The 27,678-nt window shown below is 38.4% G+C and overlaps 1 long non-coding RNA gene across 1 annotated transcript; it reads left to right on the forward strand.

Moving 5' to 3' along the window:
• LOC118834946 lies at positions 1-27,115 on the forward strand. Its single transcript, XR_005009359.1, has 3 exons — positions 1-35; positions 25,176-25,301; positions 26,911-27,115. It is a non-coding gene; the product is annotated as an uncharacterized LOC118834946 (long non-coding RNA).
• Positions 27,116-27,678: the final 563 nt, after the last annotated feature.

Raw genomic sequence — 27,678 nt, forward strand, 5'->3', positions numbered from 1 at the left:
GCTGCTGTGCATGCTACAGCTTCTTAGAACCACAGGTGAGAGTTGGATGATGGATGAGTAGCCCTAAAAAGGGCTTGGCAAGCCCTCACGCCAGAGGTGCTAGTCCTCCCTGAATAGCCCATACACTCTGGTGGAAATAATAGCACCCACCTTGCAGGGGTGTGTTGAGGATCAAATTAAATGATGTTTGTAAAGCATGCAGCAGAGTGCCTGGCACATAGTAGGTACCATATAAGTGCTCACTGTCTCCCCTTCTAATTTTGCCACCCTCCTCCAATAAGCTCTAGTAACTACCTATTGACTTTAGGGTCAATTATTACTTCATCTTTGTCTCATCCTTTTTCAGTTTCTACTTTTATGTAAGATTTTGATATATAATCATTAATACAGTAGTACATGTATATATAATATAATTAATAAATAAGAACATATGGGGGAACATGCCCAAAACTGTTTTATTGATAGGGATGGCATTTCAAAAATGTTTGGAGACCATTGCTCTAGGTTACGAAATTTTCAGGGTCAGCCCATTCTTTTTTTCCCTTTCTACTTATCTGCTTTATCTTTTTTTTCCCTTTTCTCATTTTGAGTAAAAGTGTCTGTTGAGAATTTTCTCAGTAGAGCCTTCTAGATTCACCTGGAGAAAGGGGAACAGAATCACAATAAAAACACACCATCCATAGCCTTTAAAATGAATGAGCACCAACACCTAACATTGTCAGTTAAGGTAGCTAATAGACCTTAGAGAATTATCATGCACATTTGATTTGAACCAGACCCTTATAGCATCACTTATTGAGATGAATATGGTATTGGTCTCAAGCCAAGACCAGGCTAACTTTAATTAGAAAATTTGATTTTTTTTAATCTTTGCCTAAAAGGAATAGTCAAAATAATTCATGTCCTCATGTAGAAAACAAACAGAATTTATTTGAATTTTATTTTCTCCTTCTTAAAAAACAGTCTGGTCATTCTTGATATTAGCTATTATATTCTTTTTTTCAATTATTCCCATCAAGCTCTACTAAATTTTGTATAGTAAAGGGAAAACATGAGAATAATTTCAGGATATGAGTATATAAAAATCTGAATCTTGAAGAAAATAGGAGAAACTAAAAAATTTAGTTTTTATCTTAAATTACCACAAAATAATACTTTGCTTTTTACCATCCCCAAGTATAAGGTGATATAAATACCTCAAATTGAGCCAAAGTGACTTTCAGTATCAAAATAAAAGCAGATTGCAGTTTATTTTTCCATATGCCTCATTAACATGGAATTGACAGCTTCTTTTCTGGTATATTGACTTGGATGATGAAGTATTAAACAGAAAGAATAGAACCTAGAATAGAATTTTTGGAAGAAGGAGGGGTCAACAATTTGTTTTATCAGTGTAGGGAACTCCTGGTAAGGAAAAGTCCTTCCAAGGCGAGAAAAATCAACAACTGTTTTGTGATGTATAGTCTTAGTCAATTGCACAGGGCACTGAGGAGTTAAGTGACTTTCCCAAGGTCGCACAGCAGTATGGGTCAGAAGTTACATTTAATCCAAGTTTCCCTGATAGTGGGATTAGATTTCTGTCTATTATGCCATACTGCCTCGTGGTATCTAAAAAAATCTAAATTTGAATTTGACCATCTTGAATCCAGAGGTGCTGAAGAATGAGGTGGTGAAAGGGTTAAGTGCACTAGCCAAAAATGAATATGCTTCTAATCTGGAACCATGGGAGGGTAACCAGTAACTGTGATGACTGTGTATCTCTACTGATGAAAAATGACCAACCGGTGAGGAGCAAATGTACTGGCAGAAAACAGAAAGCAGACACATAATTCACAAACCAGACAGTGAGAGAGACGCTGCTGAATAAGAATAAGCGAGAGAGAGAGAGGTTGTGCGTGTGAATGAGTACAGAACTGTGGAGGGACAGAAGCTACCAGCCCTATGAAATGTGAAATGGTGTCCACATCCCTGCTGACCGTGGCTCATTTTAGTTACTTAAGGGCAATATAGAATGTTCTTGTGTGTTGGGGGATAGGGTGAGTGGAGAAGGCAGATATTGGAATGACTTCCAAGAAAAATAAATAGAAGACGCAGCTACAAACAATGACCTGGAGTCAGGAAGTTGTTTTTGTTGAGTGTGACTCTTCATGTCTTCACTTGGGGTTTTCTGGGCAAAGATCCTGGAGTGGGTTGCCATTTCCTTCTCCAGCTCATTTTACAGATGAGGAAACTGAGGCAGTCTTCAGTGACTTGCCCAGGGTCACACAGCTTGTAAATGTCTACGGTTGGATTTGAACGCAGGTTTTTCTGCCTCCAGGTCTGGCACTCTATCCACTGTGCTGTCTGGCTGCCTGGGAGTCAGGAAGACTTGAGTTCAAATGTGGCCTCAGATGCTTTCCAGCTGTGTAGCCCTGGACAGGTCTGTAAAGTAGGGATAATAGTAGCACCTACTCTTCAGGGTGTTATGGGAATGAAATGAGGTAATAATTGTGAAGTACCTAGGACATAGTAAATGTTATATCAATATTAGTTATTATTATTAATCATCTAGGCGTCCTAGTTACCTCTAAGTCCAAACTACTTACACTAGCACTCGAGGCTCTCTAGAAATACTTCACAAAGGATATGACTGATTAATTCCAAAGTCAGATTTATTCATTTATTCATCCCTAGGTTCAGATCCTGCCTCTGATACTTACTACTCTACATGCTAGGTCAAATCACCTCATGACCTTCCTCTCCAGTTGTCACATCTGTAAAATGGAGACAGTTGGGAGATATGGCCTCTGAGGTTCTTTCCAGCTCTAAATACACACTGAAAATAAATAAATAAACTTTGAATATAAATATTTAAAGCTCCTCCTCAGAGGAAAGTGTCACAGGGACAGGCTCTCTGAAAGAAACAAAAGTGAGTAAGACATAGTCCTTGACCTCAAGGGGTATATAATCTTGGGGAAGAAATCAAGTTGAATAATGTACTGAGAGATGCAAAGGGGGATTGGAGGTCAAAGGAGGAGAAAATTCACTCATCTTAGATGAGGGAAAGGTCAGTTCTTCTGATGAGAAGCTGTGGAAAGTTTTTATGAAAGAAGTGACATTTAAGCTGGATGCTGAAGGAAAGCTGTCACATTAATAAAGAGGAGGAGGGGGAGGACACATTAGCTGGAGGGAATGATATGAGCCTAAGCACAGTGGTGGTGAAAACAGAAGATATAAGATGCAGAAATGTTTAGTCTGGCTGAAGCAAAGAGTTCATGATGGTGTATAAAGGAAAATTAAGCTGGAAAGTAAAGTTGGAACAGATTGTGGCAGTCCTTATACAGGCCTAAGGAATTTACTCTCCATAGGAAGATAAATTTTTATCTGCAAGGGACCTCAGATGTCACCTAGACCAACTTTCTTATTTTACAGATGAAGACACAGGCCCAATGGGATGAAGTAATATAGACAAAGTCACACAGGGCATAAATTTGTCCACTGACTCCAGATTCTTTATCTCAATCTATGGAATTCTCCTTTATTATCACTGATACAAGCCTGAAAATTTAATCTGATTGGTATTCCTAAGTCGGAATTTTGTCTTCTGTGTGGATTCCCAAATGACCCATTGTGACAATAAAAACAAGACGAAAAGGACTTGGGGGAATGATAAGATGTGCCTGAAGTTTGAGAAGTAGCCAATGCAATGACCAACCACTGTTCCAGAGGATTGATGATGGAGTACTAGTCGATGCAAAAGTTATGCTCGTGATACTGAGTGAGACATAGTCTTGGATGTGGGGCAATGCAGGAATTTGTTTGGTTTGATTTTGCATATTTGTTACAAGGGTCTTTTTTTCAATTGAGGGAAGAGATGAGAAAGAAGATAGATTTTTTTTTGTTAACTGAAAAAAAATTTAAAACCAAAAACAAACAAAAAAAAATAGCCAATGGAGCAGCCATATTTTAAAAATGGAAAGGGATAATTGAAAATCAGAGAAACACGTTTAATGTCTTACACCTTTAAATCAGAAAGGCACTGGTACCAGAGTGGATAGGGTAATACACTATGAGTCATGAAGACTTGGATTCAAACCCTGTCTCACAGAATAGCTGTGACGCCTTGGGCAAATCCCATAATACTAACAACAACAACAGTAATAATAAAAGCAACTAGTATATATATATATATATATATATAGATACATATCTATATATACATATATATCTTGCTTCAAGTTTTGCACTGTGTTTTAAATATATTTTTTCATTTGATCTTTACAACATCCTTATAAGGTAGATGCTATGATTATCCCCATTTTGTAGATAAGGAAACTGGGGTGGACAGAGGTTGATTAACTTTGCAAACATTAAAACAACTTAAAAATGTCAGCTACTATTAGTTATGGCTTTAAGAATGGAAAAGTAACCACAAACCACTCTTCAAACAACTTGATGATATAATGTTTTTTCAGCCAGATTGCTCAAAATTTGGCTGAAGATGCCCAGTTTCTAGAGACAATATTTGTAAAGTGCTTTACAGACCTTAAAGTGCTGTGTGAATGTTGGCTATTATGATAATTGGCTATTTCATTATTATTATTAGTAATGATGTTTTCTTTGATAATTTCTTGAAATAGGATGGCTAGGCTCATTCTTTGATAAAGGCTTTCAAGTAGTCCAATAATTCTTAAATTACGACTCATTGATCTATTTTCCAGGTCAGTTATTTTTCTGATGAGATATTTCGTATTTTCCTCCATTTTTCATTCTTTTGATTTTGTTTGATTGCTTCTTAATATCTCATGAAGTCGTTAGTTCCAGTTGCCAAATTCTGATTTTTCAGGAATTATTTTCTTCAATGAGATATTGTGCTTCTTTTCCTATTTGGCCAATTCTGCTTTTTAAGGAGCTCTTTTCAGTGGATTTTTGTGCCTTTTTTGGTGAATTTTGTTTTTGAAGATGATATTTTCTTCAGTATTTTTTGTGCCTCTTTTATCAAGTTGTTGACTCTTTTCCTTTTTTTAATTTTATTTTTTCCCAATTGCATGTAAAAAGAAAATTTGACATTAAAGTTTTAAAATTTTAAGTTCCAAATTCTCTCCCTCCCTCACCTTCCTTATGCCTGAGATGGTAAGCAATTTGATATAGGTATGCACATTATCATGCAAAACATACTTCCATATTAGTCATGTTGTGAAAGAAAACACAACAAAATGTGCAAAACCTTTTTAATTTGATATAATCAAAATTATTCATTTTACATTTTATAACACTCTCTATCTCTTATCCATAGGCCTGACTATTCCAAGATCCCCTAGTTTGTCTACAGTTTCACCCTTTATGTCTAAATCATGCACTCATTTTGACCTTATCTTGATATACGGTGTGAGCTGTTGGTTTATTCCTAGTTTCTGTCAAACTATTTTCCAGTTTTCCAGAAGTTTTTGTCAAATAGTGAGTTATTATCCCAAAAGCTTAGATCTTTGGGTTTATCAAATACTAGATTAGTATGGTCATTTGCTACTCTGTATTGTGTTGTGTACCTAATCTGTTCCAATGATCCACCACTCTATTTCTTAGCTAATACCAGATTGTTTTGATGATTACCACCTTATAATGTTGTTTGAGATCTGGCACTGCTAATCTACCTTCCTTCACATTTTTTCCCCATTAATTCCCTTGATGTTTTTGACCTTTTGGTCTTCCAGATGAATTTTGTTATTATTTTTCTAGCTCTATAAATAATTTTTGATAGTTTAATTGGTGTGGCACTGATTAGTAAATTAATTTAAATAGAATGGGCATTTTTATTATATTGACATGGCCTACCCATGGACAATTAATATTTCCCCAGTTGTTTGGAGCTGACTTTATTTGTGTGAATAGTGTTTTGTAATTGTGTTCATATAGTTTCTGGGTTTGTCTTGGGAGGTAGACTCCCAAGTATTTTATATTGTCTATTGCTATTTTAAATGGAACTTCTCTATCTTTTGCTGCTGGACTTTGTTGGTAATATATAGAAATGCTGGTGCTTTATATGGGTTTATTTTATATCCTGCAACTTTGCCAAAGTTGTTAATTATTTCAACTGTTTTTTTTAGCTCATTCTCTGGGATTCTCTAAGTATGCCATCATATCATCTGTGAAGACTGATAGTTTTATTTTGTCATTGCTTGTTCTAATTCCTTCCATTTCTTTTTCTTCTTTTATGGCTATAGCTAGAATTTCTAGTACAATATTGAATAATAGTGGTAATAATGAGCCTCCTTGCTTCACCCCTAATCTTATTGGGAATGCTTCTAGCCTATTCCTATTACAGATAATGCTTGCCGATAGTTTTAGATAGGCACTACTTTTCATTTTAAGGTAAGCTCTATTTATTCCATTATTCTCTAGTGTTTTTAATATGAAAGGGTATTGTATTTTGTCAAAAGCCTTTTTTTCATCTGTTGAGATAGTCATATAATTTCTTCTTGCTTTTGTTATTGATATGGTCAGGCGGAGAGTTTTGCTAATATTAAATCAGCCCTGCATTCCTGGCATAAATCCTACCTGGTCTTAGTATATGATGCTTGTGATATATTGCTATAATCTCCTTGCTTATATTTTATTAAATTTTTTTGTATCACTATTCATTAGGGAAATTGGTTTATAGTTCTTTTTCTCTGTTTTTACTCTTCCTGATTTAGATATTACCACCATACTTGTGTGTTGACACTTTTCATAATTTTTTGTATCATTCTCATTTCTTTTCTGAATTTTTCCTTCACCTCTCTTATTTGATTTTTAAAATCCTTTTTGAGTTTTTCTAGGAATTCTTTTTTTCTCTTTTGGGGGGGGGGCATGTTGTATCCAATTGACATTTCTCTTTGAGGCTTTGCATTTAGCTGTTTTGACTTTGTTGTCTTCATCTGTGTGTGTCTTGATTTTCTGTTACCGTAGTAGTTTTTTATGATCAGGTTCTTTTTTGTTGTTTGCTCATTTTTCCAGTCTATTTCTTAACTTTTAACTTTATGTTAAAGTTGGGCTATACTTCTGGTGTAGAGGCGGTACTGTACTAAGTGCAGGTTTTTCAGGCTGCTGTTTCATAACTAGTTCTGGGGGTCTGTAAGCTTTTGGTTCTTTCAAGGTAGTATGATCTAAGGAGAGGTGTGGTCACAGCTCTCTTGGCCTGTATTCTGGTCTGTAAATGACTATTAGCACTATTCTTTGCTCTGGAACTGAGACCAGGGCCCCTATTCCCTTGTGGTCACAAATGTTATTGCTTCTTTTATCCCTGGAAATGTGACTCAAGACCCTGCTCTCCTGCGCTTGCAAATGCTAGTGCTCCTTTCTGCCTTGGACCTGAGACCAGGGCCCCTGTTTCCTTGTGATCAACCACAAGCACTCTTCTCCATCCTGGAACCAGCACCCTTGCTCCACTGTGGCCGCAAGCACCAATGTTACTCTTTAACATGGGACTATGTATAATTAATGCAAGAAGATTTTGCACCCAGTGCCAGCAAAAGACTGCCTGTAATCTCTTTCTGAGCAGTTGTCTTATCCCCTTACCATCATTGGGCTGAGAGCTTTCAAAACTGCTGCCGCCTCTGATGCAGCCCCCTGCAAGGCCTGCTACTATCTTGCCAGGGCATGACCTGGGCTGTACTGCTCTCTAAGCCTTCACTCTGGAATCTGATTTGAGACATTATTTTAAAGTTGTTTGGAGGTGAGTTTCTGCCTTTACTTAGCTCCACCTCAAGATGAGAATTTAGTTACTAGCCACAACCTAGCATGGGGGATCATTTGCAAAGAGGACTCAGAATCAGAACTCATAAAGTTAGGAGAGATGGAAGCACAGATTTCAGAATTATGTTAAAGAGTTCGTAACTCTTTATTATCACTTGTTACTGTGTTGAATGAATGCACAATGTGATCCTGGAGTACCTCTACTCCTACCCTACTCTCTACTCCTACCTGCTGAAAGAAGGAATAGAGAGACAATTTATGCTCCCAATAATCATTTTCTTCTGAGAAGAGAAGTGAAAACAGGAAGCGATTTCTCTGAATTGTCATCTATTGTTTCAGATAGAGAAAGAAGAATCCTGCAAAGGAACAAATTTTGAGAGGTTTCTGTCAACTTTCAGATAAAGGTAATTATGTTTTTCCAGAAGAGCTTAGCCTCACTTCAGCTGAAAGCATCAGCCAAACCTAAGTTGGAAGTGATGTGTGCCACAGTTGCTTTTGAGGAGCATGCCCAGCTCAGTGGAGGAAGAGCTTTGAAGTAGAGAATCAGCTACTCGGTATGTTGACTAGATTAGATGAAACAGCATGTCCCATGATGTTTTTAGTCAAGCACTTCATGGATTAACTCAGTTTAGCTGTGGAAATATCTAGTTAACAAAGAAAATATGTTCATTAACGAGCTTTTGTTGACAGTTTTTGAGACTGAAGGAGCACACTCAAATTTACAATTCGAAAGCAATGACTTATCTACCCTGAGCCCTGGGTTTTCTTCATTTGTGTGCTTCTTTTTAAGCTTTCTCTAAGTATGGACTCAATCTTACCTCGGCATACTAAGTGTATTTGTGGCAATGTGGTCTGCACTAATATGTAGAATTAGTTATATTATTCCTGTATTTGCCTCATATGAGTATCTGTGATATTATTAGTGATTTCACTTTATTGTTAAGTACCTGGTTGTGTCTAACATGTCACCATTTTGAATGGCTAGGATTGTGTAAATTAAAACACATCAGGGTGAATTTGAGAACTATGTTGTTGAGTAAGGTAGTGTATTTCCTCCCACAACAAGGTTGCCCATGGATGTTTAACAGAGTTTGAGTGTTGTCTAATGGTTTCACTTCTTCTCTCTGTACACACCTGCTAGTGTGAAGGTAGGTTTGAGTAAATGAGCTAGTCTGGAGAGTAAATGTGGGGGCCTATGCTAGTAGAAATACATTATGCAGGGGATTACAAAAGCAAAGTAATTTACTAATTACTTTGGTAATATTACCATAATAATAATAGTAGCTATAAAACATTCCCTCTTTCCTACCACAGATTCATATAATGTCAGTGGGAAGGCACAAACTTAGAGTATGCTGATGGTAAGGCACACACATAGAGAATGTATAGTGAAGGCAGCTCATACCTCTGATACTCAAGGTCCCCAATGTCTTTCTTTCCTTGTATAGTTTTTACACTACTCCCTGATGGCTGTGGCATCTCCGTTGGTTAAGCCTCTCACTTGTACACTCAGGGTCTGTTCCTCTCTGAAGCTTGACTCAATTTCCAGGGCGAGTCTCTAATTGCCTCAAGTGACACCAAGGCCTAGAAATTTGGCTTTGTAAAGGTGATCAAGGGTGCGGCCTATCTATCTCCCATCAGCTCAATAGTGAACTGTCCCTCTGATTCTATCAGAGAGAGCTTCATGCATTTCATAAATAGGTAGCAAATTGTTAACATCTTGTTATAGTAATACATCATCATCTATCCTTTAATTTCTGTGATTATATCTCTTTATATTTAGTTTAGCATCTTGTTATTTGTTATCAATTGCTACTTGGCTCTGGGTCTGTGTTCCACAGAATTTGTGTCTCTGGTCATTTCTGCATGTGTCTCAGGTATGCCCCTCTCTAGGCAAGTATCTCTGCTACTAAAAACACCATGGTGGAGGACAAAGAAATCCCCTGTCTCCCATTCCACAAAAAGGATGAAGAACTAGTCTGGGTTTGGATTAAATAGAGCTGGCATGCTAGCTTCTAAGGACCACTGTGGGCCTGGTCAATCTCTGTCCAACTAGTAACCAGCTTTCTCTTCAAGTTCAATTAGAAGTTTTTCATACTTCCTAAAGAAAGGACAGGGTATGATCGTATCTTTTCAGTTAGTTTATTATTTCATTTTCTTCACCTCTATGTGATTAGCACTAAAAGAATCCTATTTAGTAGGAGAGATAATATGTATAACAGAAAGACATTTCAAATGTTACTACTTCTATGAAATAATACATGTTTATATGTATTACCAAATAGGATTCAGTGAGTGCTATAAGAGAGAGACAAATGAGGTCCTATGGGTGTTCAGAGGAGTGATTGAGAGATAGGGAACAGGGAAGATGTCTTTGAGGAAGTAGCATTTTAAGTCAAACTTAAAGGATAGGCAGAATTTTGACAGGCAAAAATGTGTCTAGAGGAGAGAGGGAAAGGAGTAAGCAAAAGCATAGTTATTGGAAATCATGGAGTTTATTTGGAAAACAATAAATAATCCAAGTTGATTTAAGCATAGGAACAGTAATGGGAGACATTTGGGTCAAGGAATAGAAAGCCATGCATTTATGCATACATTCAACAAATGTTTACATAAAATTAATGCTTAAATCAAAATCAGTACAATTATTACTTTAGATGACAGCGTTCTCTGATTAGTACAGTTCTAGCTAGTCTCTTCTGATTTTTACTGCTTACTTACTGCAATGGAAATTTTAAATACCACCTCCCACCAGGGCCTATAGCGTTATTATAAGTAACATGTCAATTTTAAGCAATCAGTTTCTATGAGACATGGAATAAAGAGAAATATGGAGGAAAGAAGCTATGTAGCACACTCTCTGCTTTCAAAGGGATGGTTTTTAAAGATACTGGGAAGTAGAAAATCACTGCGTTATTGTTCCTGACACAAAATTCTTGTGACAGTTGTTTCCTTTTTCTACAAAATTCTCCCCTTTTCAATGTCATTTCAATACCTCTGTTTCCATCCTCTGGGAACACTAAATTAGGTCCTCGGAGTCTGTAGCAATGGCTAATCTCCCTTTAAGTCTTTGCCTGGGGCTCAGGACTGTACAGCAAGCATAATTAAGACAACCTGGTGTGAAGGTTTGTGAAGGAAATGTGAAGGTAGCAGGAAGGAAGAGGTGGCTCAAGGGCTAGATCATCCGTAGGGAGTAAGAAAAACTTGATTATTTGAATCTTACATTTTAAAACTTCAGATCCAGAAGTATTCTCTCTACAAAGAAACATGTTCCCTCATTGACTGTGCTTCTGGATCATATCGATGACTTACCTCTTTCCAGCTTTTATGAGTCCATAAGTCTATGAGTCCTATGACTAGCTATGAATCTTTCTCTATTAGAGATATATTCATATTATATGAGGAAAAAGTCCTTACCAAAATCATTATGCTTTCTTATTCTGTTGCTATCTTCCGGCCAGCCCTAAAATTGATGATATAATTAATTAAGTGTCTTTATAATACATTTCTGCAGATTAGATTTTTGAATGTCAAAGAATAAAATTTGCATGTAGTGATAGTTTTAATTTATGTAGTGCCTTCTAGAAGCTCTGAACTTTATTTTAGAGATTAGGAATTTATAGCTACAGTGTTCATTTATTCTTCATTAATTCATTTGTTGAACAAATTTATTTAGAGCCTACTATGTGCTTAACACAATGCTAGGTTCTGAGGAGCATATAAAGATAAAAGGAATCTGGTCCTGATGCAGTTGGGGTGCTGAGAACCCCGAAATGCAAGGATGCAGGGCGGGTCTCCCTCAAAAGAATTCGACTACTCAAGCCTTTCAGTCAAAGTAGTGAGTTTATTGTGACTCCAATAGAAGCAGGCCAGATTCTAAGAATCTGCACAATTTAATGGGGGCAAGATTGGTACTTTTATACAAAAAAAGACTGTGAGAAAATTTGGATGGGATTAAGGAGTGGTAAATAGCCTGAGGTGGTCTGGAGGTTACAGAGAAAGGGTCTAGATGGGATTAAGGAGTGTCAAGTAAACTAATTAAGTAATCAAAGTGGGCTGTTATGGGCCAGATGCTGAGGCACCACTGATCTGGGCTGCTGAAATGTATGGGAAAATTCAGGGACTGGGTTGCTTTCAAAGACATGGTCTTTTCCTTTTAGGTGTTCAGGTCCCAGGATCCCATCAGTCCCTGCCCTCAAAGATCATATAGTGTGGGAAATGAAAGAAATGTGCTGATAATATCACATAAAATAAAATGCATCGTATGTGGCATTATATAATCCATGGAAGATACAAGCATGCTAACAAGTGCTGAGAGAAGAAAGAGAGAATATTTTTGTTTGGGGGAGGGCAGAAGGGAAGGATCAAAGAATACTTTATGAAAGATCTGGTACTGGAAATGGACCTTGAGGGATGGATGAGAGGAAAGGGCATTTTAGCTTTGGAGAATGGTGTGAGCAAAGGCTCTTAGGAGGAAGGAAAGCTTAGGATGTGTTTGAGGAAGGCTTTAATTGGAATATAGATGATCTGAAGAGGAGTAAAAAGTTGGCTCTAGAAAGCATTTAAATATAGGTTAAGGAATAGAAAGTTGGTTTGATAGGCAATGAGGAACAACATTTCCAAGCAGTGGAATAACATGATTAGAAATGATAATGTGATAAGATGTATAAACAAATATCACATAAAATGCAACATATATGGAGTTACATAATCCATGAGAGATACAAGTACACTTATGAGTGTTGAGAGGAGAGAATCCTTTTGTTTGGGACAGGGTGGAAGGGAAGGATCAAGGAAGGTTGCATGAAGATTCTGGCACTTGAACTGGACCTCAAAGGGTAGAGAAGAGAGAAGGTTATACAGGAGCAGTTCTTTGTAGGATGGATGAGAGTGGGAAGATATTGGAGGTGGTCAGACTAGTATTGCAGATTTAGAATTGGAAAGAACCTGAGAAATAGTTTAGTTTAACTTTTTTCACTTTATAGATGTGGAAGCTAAGGCCAAGGGACGTTAAGAGATTTGACCAAGGTCATACATATAGTAAGTAGTATAACCAAGATTCAGACTTTCCAACTCTAAGTCCGGTAACCTTGCCTTTGATAGCACCTGGACAATCCAGGTAAGAGGTAATGATGGCCAAGCCTAAGGGTAGAGACAGTGAACATGGAAAAGAGTGGACAGATGAGAGATTTTTGGGTTTTTTTGGATGTTTAGTTAACAGGTAATTGAACAAAATCATCTCTGTTCGACAGTTTTATAGTGAATCTTATACAATAGTGGCATTTACTTGGAAAGGGCAATACTTTATTAGATGAAATCTATCTATCTATCTATGTATCTATGTATCTATCTATGTCTATCATCTAGCTGTCTGTTTATCTATCATCTATCTATCTGGCTGTCATTTATTTGTCTATCATCTCTATCTCTATCTGTACCTAATTTATCTATACCTAACCTATCTAAATTGACTTGTGATCTATCTACATAGATATCTAATCCATCTCTGTCTCCATGTTTGTATCTATATCTAATCTATCTCTCTGTCTTTCTCATCTCTCTGTTTCAAGGAGAAGCAATGTGGAGTACTCAGTAGAGTAGGGGATTTAGAATCCAGATCTGGTTTTGAATCCCTCTTCAGACACTGGCTGTGTGACTCTGGGCAGTCTTCAATCTTCCTTATCCTTATCCTCTGTAAGTAGAGATATTTTCCAGAGATGCAAGAATTAAATGAGATTATGTAAAGTACTCTGGCAACCTTAAACCACTCTATAACTCTTAATCATTTATCATCCACAAGATATAAGCTTTGTGAGATCTAGTATTCTCTGTATTTTTCAGTCATTTGTGTGACACAGATCTGATCTACTATATGATATGAATTATAAAAACCTGCGTGTCCGTATGAATCCCTACATCCAGGATGCCTTTTGAACCAGAATTTTCAAAGGACTTTTTGCTTGTTACTTCCTAGAACTATTCTGGATCATTCTTCACTGAGGGCCTGAATGAACGAAAGAGCTGATGGGAGACATTGGGAGACAAGAAAACTTTTTCTACCTTTCTGCTTCCCAGAAGGAAAGGGTGATGATGATGATGATGATGATGATGATAACTAACGTTTATATAGTGCCTACTGTGTGCTAAGTGCTTTACAATTATTGTCTCATTTGATCCTCACAATAACCCTGGGAGGTAGGTACTATTACTATCCCATTTTACAGTTGAGGAAACGAAGGCAAACAGATGTTAAGCAACTTTTCCAGCATCACACACCTTAGGGAGTATCTGAGGCTAGATTTGAATTGAGGTCTTTCAGACTCCAGGCCCTGTGCGCCCTCCACTGTATAATAGTCATTGCCACTTCATACTTCTGGTGAATGCAATTGGTCTCTGGCAACCATTGCTTTCTTAGTACTAGACAGCTCTGAAACAGTTCAGATCAGTCCACGTGGAGAAAAAAGGGTTTGCTGGCTTTTCGGTAGGCAGGATTAAGTCCCTATAGCCTTTTTCATATTTGTCTGTCCCCAAAGACTGTAGGTTTTAAGACTATTGCCTTTTTGGCTCTAGTTCTCTATATTTACAGTATTATTATCTAGGGCAAGGCTGTCCAAAATGCGACCAAGGGCCAGTGTGATTTATGCAGCCTGTCTACAAGCATAGGAATTTACGTAAATGCTTTAGTAAAGGAAGCCCAGCTACTACAGAGCTCTCACTAAAATGGCAAATCAAAATATATTTTGTCTATTGTTTCAATAAAAACCAAAGGTTGGACAGCCCTGATCTAGGGCACTGCCACCCTGCCAGTCCCTAGGGTTTATCTGCCTTGATGGAATTCAGTTTTGTGCTGATAATAATAATCCAAAGTGCTTTTATGATGCCATGAAGGCTTTTTATGGACCAAATGTCTATGTTGCATCATAACTACTCAGTGCTGAGGGAGCAGCATTGATTAGTGATAAGGACATGATCCTAGAGAGATGGGCTGAACACTTCCGTAGTGTTCTCAACAGACCTTCATCAACCAATGCTGAAGTCACTCTACTTCAGGTTGAAGTCAGTCCCTCCCTAGCTGAAGCTCCAACTGAAGAAGAGGTTTTGAATGCCATTAGGCTCCTTTCATGTGGCAAAGCACCTGGGACTGATTCTATTCCAGCTGAGATTTACAGGGTAGGGGGTCCATTGCTCATACAAAAGCTGACTAAAATTTTCCAGGTTATATGGCAAGAGGGGGTTATCTCCCAGGAGTTCAAGGATACCTCCATTGCCCATCTCTACAAAAGGTAAAGGAAATAGATTGTCCTGTGACGATCATGGTAGGGGACTCCTCTCTATTAGTCGTTGCTGGCAAGATTCTTACTGATCCTTTAACTGGAAGATGGTCATCTACCTGAGAGCCCTTATGGCTTCAGAAAGGTCAGAGGAATAGTCTATAGGTGGTTTGCTTCTTGTCAACTACAGGAGAAATGCCAGAAGCAGAACAGAGGTCTGTACACAATGTTTCTAGATCTGACCACAGCCTTTGATACTGTTAATCATGAGAACTTATGGAAAATTATGTAAAATTTGGTTGCCTGGAGAAGTTCATCCTCATTGTGCATCAATTCAATGCTCTCGTGCCCCCCTAATTACCCATGGAGTGAAACAAGGCTGTGTGCTTGCTCCCATGCTTTTTAGCATGATGTTTTCAGCCATGTTGCCAAATGCTTTCAGTGAGGGTGAACATGGCATTAAGGTCAACTATCGCACTGATGGTAAATTCTTCAGCTTGAACAGGCTACAAGCCAAGACCAAAGTGGAGAGAGTGTTGGTGCACGATTTTCTATTTGCAGATGATTGTGCACTCAGTGCAGCCTCTGAAGCTGAGATGCAACAAAGGATGGATCACTTCTCTGCTGCTCATGATAATTTTGTTCCGACAATTGACACTAAGAAAACACAGATGCTCCATCAGCCACTACCACACCATCCTTATGTGATGGTGGAGAATTTTTGAATGTTGTGGATAGGTTCATGTGTCTTGGTAATGTGCTTCCCAGAAATGTAGGCAGGCATTGATAATGAGGTTGATGCATGCATTGCCAGAGCTAGCTCAGTGTTTGGGAGGCTCTGAAGGAAAGCATAGGAGAAAAGAGGTATTTGACTGATTACCAAACTGAAGGTCTGCAGAATGGTTGTGCTGACCTCATTGTTATATGCCTGTGAAACCTGGACAGTCTACCAGTGCCATGCCAGGAAATGGAATCTCTTCCATTTGAATTGTCTTAGGAAGAGTCTGAAGATCACCTAGTAGGATAAGGTACCAGACACTGAGCTCCTTACTTGAACTAAACTGCCAAGCTTTCAAACTCTGCTTCAGACAGTGCAACTCTAGTGGGCTGGCCACATTGTTCAAATGCAAAATGTACGCTTGCCAAAAAGGCTCTTTTATGGAGAACTCACACAGGGCAAGCATTCACATGGTGGTCAGAAGAAGCTATACAAGAACACTCGAAAACTTCGGAATTGATTGTGTGACATGGGAAACACTGGTGCAGGACCACTCAGCATGGTGTGCCCACATCAGAAAAGGTTATGAGCACCATAGAATTGAAACAGCTCAAAGGGAACACAGGATGTGCCCAAATGTTCACATGGACTATTTGTATCTGACCTGTGGTAGAGCATTCTGAGCTCATATTGACCTGGTCAGCCACAGTTGGACATGTTGAAACTTAACTCTAGCATAGTGATGTCATTTTGGTCTTTGAGAACGAAGGGCAACAACCATACCATACCCTAGGGTTCATGAGTTGAAAGTCATCCTTAATTCCTCACCATCTCTCACCCCCTACATCCAATCTGTTGCCAGAATCTGTCAATTTCACCTTTGCAACATCTTTTAAATATGCCCACTTCTCTTCTCATCCACTGCCACCACTCTGGTGCAGGCCCTCATCACCTTAATTGTGGACTGTTGCAATAACCTGATTGTGATTCTGTCTGCCTCAATTCTCTCACAGCTCCAGGCCATCCTATTCGGTTGCTGAAATGATTTTCCTAATTTGTGGGTCTGATGATGTCACTTCCCCCCAACTCCCACTCAGTAAATTCCGGTGGCTTTCTATAGCTTCCAACATCAAATACAATATCATCTTTTTTGGCATTTAGAGTCACTCATAACCTACTCTTCTCTTCACCACACCCCCTTTTCAAGTCTTCTAACTTGGGGTTTAGTAGCTAGATTTCTTTCTCAAAGACCAAGCCAATTCACTCTAGATCTCATGGATTGGAAAACAATAGATCCCTGCCCAAGCACCACTTAATGGTTATTTTTTGGGCTCTCCTGGCTCAGAGTGAATGTAAATAATAACTCTCTTTTGGCCAGCAACCCAGAGGGCCTTTCCCTCCCAATTAGATTTTTTTTTTAAAGGGGCCATCCCTTGACTCACTTCTTAAAGAGAAGTTCACTGAATGGGTGTTGCCTCACTCAAAGTGAGAACCTGAAAAGACCTCAGCTTAAAAGGGGCCAAGGTCTCTCACTATATCTTGGGCCATCTCCAGTCTTCCTGATAAGATATCTGGCTACTGGACCCAGATGGTTCTAGAGGAGAAAGTGATGTTGGTGACCTTGCACAACCCTCCCTCACTCCAATCAAAGTCAATTGCAAGTCACATCATCAATCATCTCCATGATGTCATGGTCCTCTTTGAGAATGAAAGGATAAAACCACAACTACAACAACCACAATACTTTATAATCTTTGATCCACTGACACTTTGATCCAAAGTAAACAAGACACTCCATCTTTCACCTCTAGATATTTTCTCTACGACCCCCATGCCTGAAATGTTCTTTTCCCTTATTTCTACCTTCTGGATTCCCTGGCTTCCTTCAAATTCCAGCTAAAATCTCACTTTCCACAGGAAGCTGTTCCCAATACCCCTTAACTCTAGTGCCTACCTTTTGTTATTTCCAGTGTATCCTGTATATAGCTTGTTCATTCATACTTGTTTGCTTGTTGTCTCCCTTGTTAGATTTTGAGCTCTGTGAAGACAAGGACTATCTTCTTGCCTTTCTTTGAATCCCTAGTGCTTAGCAAAGTGTCTGGTGCATAGTAGGTGCCTAATCAATGCTCATTGACTGACTGACAAGTCAGGTCATTTAATGATTGGGAAATAGTGACGTAGTTCCTACCAACCCATAACAGTAACCACCAAATCCCAGAAGTGTTCTCAGATCTGTAAGATGTTTTGGATGTGGCTGTTTACACTTTGCTGGGGTCTAAAATAACCCATATGGGGTATGTGTATGTATGGGTTGTTTGAATATAGATCTTGGGTTAGTAGGAATAAATACTGGGGAATCTTGCATACACTTCTCTAAGGAAGACTTTGATTCCTGCCTAGAAGGGAGCCAGAGAGGGTACCAGACCAGAATTATATCTATTTATCTCTCTAAATATTGTTACTCTAGGGAAAATGCTTCTTTTCCCTTAGGTTTAAGTTGAGTTCCTGGTTACTATCCCTTAAAGAGGAAGAAGTACCTCAAACTTCTGTTGGTAGGTTTGGTTCCTTTCCAGAAAAGGCTATTTATACCAAGAGTAAAGAAACCCATTTATCCAAGAAAATAGCAATCAGACAAGTAATGCAGATAAGAATATGCTAGAATATACACAAAGTGAATGTGCTCTTCCATGGGAAATCTCAGATCAACCAAGAGAAAGGGGCTCTGGTCTCACTCAAGGGGAAATTCCCTGAAATCCCTAGGCAAACTTGAAAAGAGGGACATGATGAGGTGCCTGCTCTCCTACATGTTTACTGCTTTCCAAAATCTTCCCATTTTCTCTGTGGATTTCTCTCTGAATAGGGTCTCAAACTCTGTGTGTCCTTTCAAAAGAGAATGCCAGAAGTTTTCTCTTCTTTCAGCAGTCTCAGACAGGCACATTCTGAGAAACTATTCCACTGATTTGGAAATGTGCCTAGGCAGCAACAAGCAAAACAACCATTGGCCATCCTCGATGTGTCTCATAAAACTTGAGAAAGTAGGCATATGGATCAGTAGATGCTGATGACTTCACATTTGCCCTTTGAAAATATTAGTATTATTCAAGTTATTTTCTATACCTTTGGTATTCTCTCCTCCTGGCATCTTAATAATATCTGCTCTCAAAATTGTGCTGCCTCCAGCAATATCTTCTGTTATGTACATTTAGTTCAGTCTAACAACTTTTCCCGTCTTGTTCTGTTCAGAATAGGACTTCATGGTATAGGGGATGTGATATGAGTGGCAAGAAGTGAAAAATGACTGTGTGGTCCCAATTGGGGAAAAGCTATAATTCACAGTAAGAAGTGAAAAGCCATTAACTTAAATTCTCTGAAAGGTGGAAGCTTGGACATGGTGACCTGTTAAAAAAAATCATAACTGAATTGTAACTTAGATATGGAGTCATAACTTAGACACTGTGACTGGTACGTGACTGGTACATGACCAGTACCCAATCTTGAGTGTCTGGGCATTTACCCAACTGCACTGGGTAAATGCCTGGATGTCTGGGAACTGGGTTCAGTGCTAAGTATAAACTAAAATATTAGCCAAAACATTAACTAAGCAGAAAAACCCAAAATATCCACCAATCTGCAGTGAAGCACCCAATGGCACCATCTTCCTTTGATTTCTGTAATTATCCCAGGGATTTTTGAGGGTCTTTGCAGGAATCCACTGAATCATCTGGCAGCCATCCCTGTTTTTAAGTACTTACGGTGATTGATTAAACTCCTATAATCAATCTGGGGCCTCTTAGCCTCTTTTTTGGTATCAAACACACCCCACAGTTGGGGGAGGTACAGGCTTTCCCAGCCAGGGGAATTTGGGACCTTACAATGACTCTCATGCTTCAATGACTGGGAGAATAGTAGTGTTGTTTACAGCAAGGAAAGTTATCAAGAGAGATTCACAGAGAGGATCATGGGTTTGGTTTGGAATGAGTTGAGATTGAAGCAGGTGGGACATAGTTGAGATGATGTGCTTTTTTCCAGTTGTGTCTGACTCTTCATAATCCCATTTGGATTTTTCTTGGCAAAGATACTAGAGTGATTTGTCATTTCCTTCTCCAGTTCATTTTACATATAAGGAAATCAAGGCAAAAACCAGGGTTAAGTGACTTACCCAAGGTCACACAGCCAGTAAATGTCTGAGACCAGATTTGAACTTATGAGTCTTCCTGACTCCAGGCCTGCACCACCTAGCTGCCCTAGAGAGATGATGAGTAGGCATATGAAAATGGGAGAACAGGACTTGTTATGCCAGTAATGGAGATACAGTCATATATGGAGAAATTATAATAGAACTATAGAATGGCTGAGATCCTCAAAAGACAGAGTGGAGAGAGAGAGAGAGAGAGAGAGAGAGAGAGAGAGAGAGAGAGAGAGAGAGAGAGAGAAGAAAAGAGTTTAGGGCATAATTTTAGAGGATGCCTACACTTCAGCGGAAAAGAAGGCTAAAAATCAGTGGGGTAGAAAACTACCTTATATGATCCTAGCTTTATTCTAGAAGTCTTTGCTGCAAAGGATTTTAGTCATAAATGGCTGTGGAGTTTTGGTTTTTTTTAAGGTTATTTTCCTAACTACTTTCTCATATGAGTCCTAGGCTTAGAATAACCAACACAGGTTTATCTGCTGCCCAGAGTCAAAGCAGTTTCTATCTTTGTGGAATAAAATTCCTTTTTAGAATAATTTCAGCACCATAGACTTTAGCTATTTATTTTTTTAGAATTTTATTGATGTCTTGTGTTTTTACATCACCTATATTTTCCTGATTTCCAGTCCATATAACAAAGAATAAAATAGAGTAAAAACAACAATTCAACAAAACTAACCAACTCATCGACCAGATCCCACATTATATTCAGAGTTCTGTACACATAGTGTCATTCAACACAGAAGGGAGAGGGATACCTTCTTCTGGTGTCAAGCTTGGTCGTGATCATGTTGTATCATTCAATTTCGTTTGTTTTCTTGTTCTTGCTGTTTACATAGTTGTAGTCATTGGGTATATTGTTTTCCTGGTTCTGCTTTCTGTCAGTTCATCCATGCTTCTCTATTTTCATATTGTTCATGGTTTCTTATAATACAGAAATATTCTATTTTATTTATGTCTCATAATTCGTTGAACCATTTCTCAGTTTATGAGTATCTGTTGTATTTATCATAAAAAATTGTTTAGTTGTTTAGTCATGATTGACTCTTTGTAACCCATTTGAGATTTTCTTGGCAAAGACACTGGAGTGGTTTGCCTTTTCCTTCACATTTTACAGATGAGGAAACTGAGGCAAACAGGGTTCAGTGACTTGCCCAGGGTCTCATAGCTAGTAAGTGTCTGAGGTCAGATTTGAACTCCGGAGTCTTTCTGACTCCCGGGCCAGTATTCTCTCCACTGTGCCACCTAGCTGCCCCACTACAAACAATACTACCACAAAAATTTCATCTATATGAAACCTTTCATTTTATCTTTGATCTCCTTGGCCAAGGATATTTATGGTCAAGGTCATTTACGGAGAAGATTGCTTCAGGAAAGAGAAGCTTTTCTACTTTTTCCTCATCAGCTGATGTTGTATTTGGTTGGCCAATGAAATTGTATTTTATATTATGCTGGTCAAGCTTTGCAGAAACATAAGTAAAGGCCACTTTCTAAGAAAGAGTTTAAATATGGATATTGAGCTAGCAGTGAATTCTTTAGGTCAGAGGGTATAGATAGTTTATTCATTTTCTTAGTAAAATGCCAAATTGCTTTCCATAATGATTGGATCAATTAGTGTCAACACCAATAGTCTTTTTTCCTTTTTTATTTATTTAATATTTTTGTTTTTAGCATTAATTTTCACAAGAGTTTGAATTACAAATTTTCTCCCCAGTTCTACCCTCCCCCCACTCCAAGATGGCATATATTCTGATTGCTCCATTCCCCAGTCAGCCCTCTCTTCTGTCACCCCACTCCCCCCATCCCCTTTTCCCTTACTTTCATGTAGGGCAAGATAGATTAACACCAATAGTCTTTAGCTACCAATTATAACCCACTGAATTCCAATGATGAGAAAAATGCCAGAGATGGGGAACGGTAGAAGCATTGTTTTACTTTTTTTTGACAGGCTAGGTGTAAAGCATGAGTTCACATACCCTATCTCCAGTTCTCTACTTATTCTTCCAAGGCAGGAGGAAAAAGCCATTTAAAGTGGTAAACATGACTACTTCACAGCAGAAACTGCTGTTAACTGTTCGTATTTTATATAATGCTAATACATTAAGATGACATCTGCCAATCATAAATATCTTTAAAAAATAATAACTGACGGCATAACGTATTAGAGTTTACAAAGCACTTTACATACATTATCTTGTTGGTGTATGTGTTGGCTTTCAGTACTTGCCCTGGCAGTTCATATCCAAAAAGTGGCTTTCATATATCTGAAAGGGAGTATTAATGCAGAATGATAGTGAAAGAAAGAGATGTTTTAATTAATTTTTGACATGACTCAAATGGTGCTGGAGGACCAAGTTCATATAAATTACTTCATTTATAATCAAAGACATTATGGTTCTGAGGACATTGGACCTAGAGTCCAGACGACTTGGGTTCAAATTTACCTTTGTGATACTAAGTAAGTTTTCAATCTCCCGGGACTCTAGTTTTCTCATCTGAAAAATGAAGGTCTCTTTCAGCTCTCAAAATCTGTTATTTGAAAAATGCTGAAATTATTGGTATACTTATGCTGACATGTACATTTCTTTAAAGTATTAATCATTGGACTAAATGGAATTCAGACATTGTCCGTAATATACTGACTCAATGTATTTATGGTGAAGATTGCCTCAGAAAAGGAAGCTTTTCAAGTCTCTGTTCTCAGCTTATGTTGTACTTGGTTGGCCAGTAAAATCACATTTTATGTTACACTGGTCAGGCTTTGCAGAAACATATGAAGAGGCTGCTTTCTAAGATACAATTTCAGTATAGATTTCGAGTGAGACGCCACAGAGCTATCACCAACAGAAATCTCTGAGGCACTTTTCATTATGTCAGAGTGTAACGGTCATAGTAATTGAACCTTTATCCTGAATAAAGATGAGATGGCTTCCTCTCCAGGGATAGAGCACTGGAAAGCATGTCATGGGTCAGCACAAGCAGTAAAATTAGACAATCTAAGCAGGAAACACAAGCAGCTTTAGAAAGCTGAAATCCAATCTGTGGTTTTCAGAGAGTTAACACAAAGCGCCACAGACTGGAGTAGGCAGGGTGGTAATGCACATCATAAATATGATGTTATATTATTTGATAGAAAACAGTGTGGCCAGAGAGCCTAAAATGGAAAAGAAAATTAATCTCACTAATTGCTTGGTCCTTACATCCCTACTGAAAATTAAATAGAAAGGAGAAACAAGGACTCAAAACAATTTTGAAGGGAATTAAACTAGTAATTCTTCTGAACTGGCTTTGTCTTGCTACCAACTGTTGAAGTCAGTCTTTCCCCCTAGGATTTTTGTTACAATTTTTGATAATTGTAAAATGGTAATGGGATGAAAATTATCCATTTCCCAGTACTTTGTTAATATGGTCCTCTAGTACTTTTTGGAGGACTGAAAAGCAACTTTAAGATTTACTAAGGTTTCCTAGCAGAGGAAGCTGTTTGTCTGGCTGGAGGATTAAAATGGGAGAAGACATCAAATATAGTATTCTTATGACAGCTGCTATGGATCCTTTTTCTATTTATTCTTTCCTGACTACTGTATGGTATAATGGCTAGAGAACTGGCTTTGAAGCCAGGAAGATCTGAATTCTAGTCCTGCCCTTTACACATACTGGTCATGTGGTTCGAGTAAGTTATAACCTCTCAATGCTGTTGCAGAGAAGGTGCTGACCTACATTCATAGGGGGAATTTCCTCACTTGGGAATTTCCTATACCAATGAAATCATAGGTGTATTCCCTATTCCTAATTGTTTAAAATGATAAACTTCACCCAAAGCAAAGATGATCTAATGAAAATTCCATTTTAAGTATTTGGTCCCTATCCCTGGAGAACATTGAGAAGTGTCTGTGAAAATAGTCAATGATATTATACTGTTAAGATTTTATTTTTAATTAAGAGTCTCAAAATTAATTGACTTCCTATAAAACAAAATCATACTATTTCTGGCAATGACTCAGATTGACATCTGTGGTTTTGAGGACATTAAGAATACTGGATAAGGTTTTACTTTCTTTTCCCTACAGGAAAACCTTCTATAAAATGCTTTATCTTACCTGATGCTCTATCCTTTTTAAAACACTTTCATATCCATTATCTCATTTAATCTTCATAAGGTACTGTAGTTCCTTTTAAGCAGATAAGAAAAGTATTGATGAGGGAGGTTGAGTGAATTTCTAGAGGTCACATAGTTGGCAAATCAAAGCATCGCAGAATCTCAGAGTAGGAAGAGTTTTCAGAGATGATCTATTCTAACCTATGCCTATCCAGCACCTCCAAAAATGGTCATCCAGCCTTTGCTTGATCCTCCAGTGATTTCTAGGTCATATGACCAATAAGATGGAGGACTATTCATTTTGTCCCATAGTCATTAACTTTCAGAAGCTGCCCCCCGAGAGGACTTGTGCACCAGAATTAAAGCAATAATAGCTATCTCAGAAAGTCAAGACATTAAGAAACCTTATGACTTAACAGTAGAGAAATGCTAATTTCTAATGCTTTCACTCAGTACAACCACCTCTCCAGCATCCCCTATGCTATGGCAGGGTACACAACCTAAACTACCATCCCAACAATGCACTGACTTACCAGCTTCTGCTCCAAGATCCACTCGTTAATTTCCATGCTTCTGCTGCAGTCTTCACTGACAAATCATGCCCTGCCCTCACCCCACCAATAAGAACAGACTTCAATTCTGTCCCACTGCTTGTAGAGCAGGGAGACATAAAGGAATACTATAGCACTTTCTTCCAGGGGAGTTCAGCCAGAAAACTATAAACAAGTGAGAACCGGGACAGAGTGACAGCCCAGGCCACACTCCTGAATCTCTGGACTTTCTTTACCATGCCATAGAGACCTCTCCACCCTGCAGTTTCACTTTTCCCCTGGACTTTTTTCTGCTCTTTGTGGTTTCTCTCTCTGACTTGTCCTTCCTAGAACCTCCATTTTAAGGAGTACACCCAGATGAAACATGTCTACATTTCTGTCCAGGATATGCCATTGACTCTCTGGACTTCCTCTACTATCCTCCTACTCTGGGCAACTTCATCTCTTCTTCCTGCCTCCCTTCCTCCCTCCCTCAACTTTTCAGATTGTGTGTGTGTGTGTGTGTATGTGTTATTTTCCCGCATTAAGCTCCTTAAAGGCAGGGATTGTCTTTCTTTCTATTTATATTTGTATTCTCAGAGTTTAGCACTATTCCTGGCACAAAGCAAGTGTTTAATAAATGCTTGTTGACTTGATCCAGCTAGGTCCAGTTCTCCCCAGCCCCAAATCACTTGTTGCAAGGACTGAGACTGGTGAAGATTGAATTGAGACAGCTTTGAGGTCTAGCTCCTGGGGAACCTGAAATCAGAGGTGAAAGAATCAGAAGGTAAGTAAGAACAATAGAAGAAAAAAACACTAAATACTCAAATAAAACCGTAGAGCACAAGGAGATATGTCATAAGGAAAGAGATTAAAACAAAAAGAAATGTGGCTACCAAGATACCTAAACAATTCCAAACATCTCTAAGCAAATATTGCAAGACAAAAAATTGAACCCACAAATGATGAAATAGAAGACTCTGTGTATTCACAAGAGAGCATAGACTCACAGAAGGATATTCTGAAATTGTTCAAGGGAGAAACCACAGTCTTGAAAGGTGTTAAAAGGGAACATATGGCAGAAATTATGGCCTGGACAGCAGAAATAATTAGCAGAACAAAAATAATGGAACCCACAGTGCTGGGTCTCTCCAATGAAAGGAAAGACAGAACAACTGACTGGATATGCAAATATATTGAAGTGAAGGACAATCTGGAAGAATAGAAGCAAAAAAGAAATAATTATTAAAAAAAACACATGGGGGGTAGCTAGGTGGTGCAGTGAGTAGAGCACTGGCCCTGGAGTCAGGAGGACCTGAGTTCAAATCCAGCCTCAGACACTCGACACATTACTAGCTGTGTGACCTTGGGCAAGTCACTTAACCCCAATTGCCCTGCCAAAAAACCAAAAAAAAACCACATGACTTTTATAAAAGCAAAACACATTTATCTCAAGGACACGATGCATTGAGATAATTTTTGGATTATTAGCCTCCCAGAAGAACATAACAAGTCCTAAAAAGCCTGAATGCTATAATGCAATAAGTGCATGAAATTCTGAATGCAGAAAACAAAGCAACAATCAAAAGAATCCAGATTGCCTCCAGCAGATTTCCAATGAGATGTAACCCACTACTCCCCAAGGCAGTCTATTTTGCTTTTGGTTGGGAACCACAAAACTAGCCCCCATCTCTTGACTTTGTCCATGAAAGATGGGGTGGAGGTTGTGGAAAGAATAATGGATATGGAGGGAAGAGAAAAATAGGTTTCAATCCTGCCTTTTACAGTCACCAGACCTTGGCTTTCTGAGCTTCAGTTTCCTTAACTATAAGATGAAAATAACAATACTCTTACTGCCTGCCTCATAGGACTGTTGAAAGCAGTTTGAAAACTTTAATGTCCTAAACAAATGTGAATTATGCCAAATACTTTTTTGAAATCTAGGTAAACTATGTCCACAGTATTCTCTTAATCCACCAGTCTAGTAAATTAAGTGAATTGGAAAGTTATAATGGCATTCCCTACTCTTGGTGAAACCATGTTGGTTCTTTGGGTTCACCTTTCTCTTTTCTAGATGAGCACAAATTAGCTTTTTAAAACTGTTTTACCAAGAATCCATATCAAGATCGTTGGCCTATACTTTGTAGATTCCACCTTCCTTTTTTTGGGATATCAGAATAACAATAACCTGATGTTAGGGTGCTTTTCCCCTTTCTCATGCTTGTTCAGATATCATGGATGGCGGCTCAGCAATCACAGCTGACAATTCTTTTAGTAGTCTGGGATGTTCATCTCTGCTGATTGAAACTCACTGAGGGCAATTAGATAATTTTTTAACTTTATAGTCATCTTGGGTTTCAAGTCTCTGATAAACATCTTTACTTTGTATTTTCCAGTCCAAAGATCATTTTTTCTTAGAAGATGGATATCACTGTTCATGAAGCCAGGATTAGAATTCAGTTCTCCTGACAAACTGGACAAGTCTTCTTTCATTCTACCATGCTATTATTCCTGTGATCATTAAAGTTCTGTGCTGCTTTCCATCATCTGTATACTGAATTCGCCTTTACTTACCATGTGCCTAATAAAAGATTTGAAAATATATAATCATACTCTTCTTTCAGAAAGTCAAACTACTGTCATGGCCTTCTTAGTCTTTTTCCACTACAAGCTTATATGATTTGCACAATATGTGGTGGGTTATTATTAGGTCTTATAGGTTACAAGGGAGGGAACAAGCCCTGTGGAACAGATAGAACGTTAAGGGGGAAGTCCCAAGACTGGGGGGCAGATAATTTCAAGCCAATTAGGAAATAGATGATGCTGCTGATGAGTAGGCCCTACCATATTGGTAGTTAGAACATTTTTTCAAGCTTACCAGAAGGCTTTGCATTGGTGATATAGCATCTGGTTGACTCCTAGAGATATAAAAATAGTACTGTGGGAAACCCTAGGCTTCTTTCAACTTGATGCAATCTTCACCTCTCCTCAGTATGGGACACACACACACACACACACACACACACACACACACTGTAAAAGCCACTCTTTGGTATGTTTCTGTGGGGAGAAAAGGGAGACATTGGGGAAGTAATTATTCACCAGGACCAAGGCCAGAACCAGAGCTAGTTGTATTATTGTTCTGTTTCACAACTGCATTCTTA

The sequence above is a fragment of the Trichosurus vulpecula genome, chromosome 1 (assembly GCF_011100635.1).
Source record: "Trichosurus vulpecula isolate mTriVul1 chromosome 1, mTriVul1.pri, whole genome shotgun sequence".
In the NCBI taxonomy this organism is placed as follows: domain Eukaryota; kingdom Metazoa; phylum Chordata; class Mammalia; order Diprotodontia; family Phalangeridae; genus Trichosurus; species Trichosurus vulpecula.